A 3,223-nucleotide genomic window follows, 5' to 3' on the forward strand; every position below is an offset into this window, starting at 1 on the left:
ACGTGGTAAAGTGTAAACTAAAGTGTGCACCAAAGTGCACATTTAGCAAGGTCCTTATGTATTGAACTTTGCTATTTGTACACTGATTTTTGACATGTTGTTTGACACTTACATTTTTGTCAAGTGTCAATTGGATGGGAAAACTATTTGAAATTTAAATTGTCCAACAGAGTAATGTCACGTGGCAAAGTGCAAACAAAAGTGTGCACCATAGTGTACATGAAGCTCGGTCCTTACCGATTGAGCCTTGCTATTTATAAACTGATTTTTGACACGTTGTTTGACACTCGCATTGTTGTCAAGTGTCAATTGGATGGTAAAACTGTTTGACATTTAAACTTTACAACAGGGTAATGTCACGTGGCAAAGTGTAAACTAAAGTATGCACCATAGTGTACATGTCGCACAGTTCATACCGATTAAAATTTGCTATTTGTACACAGATTTTTGAAACATTTTTTGACACTTGCATTTATCTCAAGTGTCAATTGGATGGGAAAACTATTTGAAATTTAAACTGTCCAACAGGGTAATGTCACGTGGCAAAGTGTAAACTAAAGTGTGCACCATAGTGTACAAGAAACACAGTCCTTACCGATTGAGCCTTGCTATTTGTAAACTAATTTTTGACATGTTGTTTGACACTTGCATTGTTGTCAAGTGTTAATTGGATGGTAAAATTGTTTGAAATTTCAAGTGTCCAACAGGGTAATGTCATGTGGCAAAGTGTAAATTAAAGTATACACCATAGTGTACATGTAGCAAAGTTCACACTGATTGAACTTTGCTATTTGTACACTAATTTTTAACACATTGTTTAACACTTGCATTATTGTCAAGTGTCAATTGGATGGTAAAACTATTTGAAATTTAAACTGTCCAACAGGGTAATGTCACGTGGCAAAGTGTAAACTAAAGTATACACCATAGTGTACATGTAGCACAGTTCATACCTATTGAACTTTGCTAATTGTACACAGATTTTTGAAACGTTGTTTGACACTTGCATTTTCATCTAGTGTCAATAGGATGGGATAACTATTTGAAATTTAATCTACTCAACAGGGTAATGTCACGTGGCAAAGTGTAAACTAAAGCGTGCACCATAGTGTACATGTAGCAAGGTCCTTACTGATTAAACATTGCCACTTGTAAACTGATTTTTGGCACGTTGTTCGACACTTGCACTTTCGTCAAGTGTCAATAGGATGGGATAACTATTTGAAATTTAATCTGCTCAACAGGGTAATGTCACGTGGCAAAGTGTAAACTAAAGAGTGCACCATAGTGTACATGTAGCAAGGTCCTTACCGATTAAACATTACTACTTGTAAACTGATTCTTGACACGTTGTTTGACACTTGCATCATTGTCAAGTGTCAATTGAATGGGAAAACTGTTTGAAATTTCAACTGTCTAAACGGGTAATGTCACGTGGCAAAGGGTAAACTAAAGTGTACACCATAGTGTACAAGTAGCGAGGTTCTTATCGATTGAACTTTGCTATTTGTACACTGATTTTTGACACGTTATTTGAAAGTTGCATTGTTGTCAAGTGTCAATTGGATGGGAAAAGTGTTTGAAATTTAAACTGTCCAACAGGGTCATGTCACGTGGTAAAGTGTAAACTAAAGTGTGCACTAAAGTGCACATTTAGCAAAGTCCTTACGTATTGAACTTTGCTATTTGTACACTGATTTTTGACATGTTGTTTGACACTTACATTTTTGTCAAGTGTCAATTGGATGGAAAAACTATTTGAAATTTAAACTGTCCAACAGAGTAATGTCACGTGGCAAAGTGCAAACAAAAGTGTGCACCATAGTGTACATGAAGCTCGATCCTTACCGATTGAGCCTTGCTATTTATAAACTGATTTTTGACACGTTGTTTGACACTTGCATTGTTGTCAAGTGTCAATTGGATGGTAAAATTTTTTGAAATTTCAAGTGTCCAACACGGTAATGTCACGTGGCAAAGTGTAAATTAAAGTATAAACCATAGTGTACATGTAGCAAAGTTCACACCGATTGAACTTTGCTATTTTTGCACTAATTTTTAACACGTTGTCTAACACTTGCATCATTGTCAATTGTCAATTGGATGGTAAAATGTTCACAAAATTATTTCTTCTCGATTTTAAAACCCACCGCAAGTGTACGGTTCGTTAACAAGTAGTAAAGTGGACTATGAGTCCAAGTATCGTTCCCACGAGGATTAAATTAGCTCTAATTAAACTAATGTGACCTTAACCGAATCTAATTGAATGAAAATTTGGTTTAAATGTGAAAACCCTAATTTTGGGAGAAATCCCCAATTCGAAACCCTAATTGCAAAGAAAACCCTAATTTCAAAATTGGAAACCCTAATTTCAAAATTTCACTAATCTAATGAAATAAATACGCAACTGAAATGTAAATATGCAATTTTAGAACTATTGTATTGAAATGAATTGAAATGAAATCATTAAGAACTTGAATCCCCAATTGACTATTAAAAACCCTAATTTCACAAATTCAACGAAATGATGAACAAAATGCCAATTCAATGTTCCTAAATTATCCAATACACTCTCTCGATATATATTGAATCTACTCTTACACACCACCAGCCTATATTTCTATGGATGATGCAATGTATAAGAATGCACGACTTTTTATGAACATTTTCATGAATTGCATAAAGCATAGAGGTAAGTTACCATCCCCTATCGGACCCTATGTCGATTTATATTCTATCGAATTTATTCCCCTTCTTTCAAATGCAAAGAATAAATCATCTACAATCACATAATAATTGGCCAAATAATTATGGAAACATTCAAATCATATAAATCAAACATTTGTCCAATCGAAACTAATGTTGAATTTATGAAATAACGGAAATTTAAATCATCAAAAAGTTCATCAAATTCCTAATGAACAAAAACCCTAGCCTATAATCATCATTGCAAAATCAAGAAATTGAAAAAACGAAATTAAAAGATAATAAGAATACACCCGTATGGAATTTCTTCAATCCGTGTGTATAATCTTCAATCCGTCTCGAGCCCGTGTGAAATTGAATCCAAAATCAAGTTTCTTGCCTCCAATTTTGGTCTCTTCCTTCTCCCTGGTCGTTCTTCCTCTTCATATGATGAATTTAGGTATTTATATCGCGTCCAAGTTAAGTAGGAAAGGAGTTTCAACCAAAACGAAAAACTGCGCCCGAGATTTAAAAATCC

The sequence above is a fragment of the Olea europaea genome, unplaced genomic scaffold (genome assembly GCF_002742605.1).
Source record: "Olea europaea var. sylvestris unplaced genomic scaffold, O_europaea_v1 scaffold880, whole genome shotgun sequence".
Taxonomy (NCBI): domain Eukaryota; kingdom Viridiplantae; phylum Streptophyta; class Magnoliopsida; order Lamiales; family Oleaceae; genus Olea; species Olea europaea.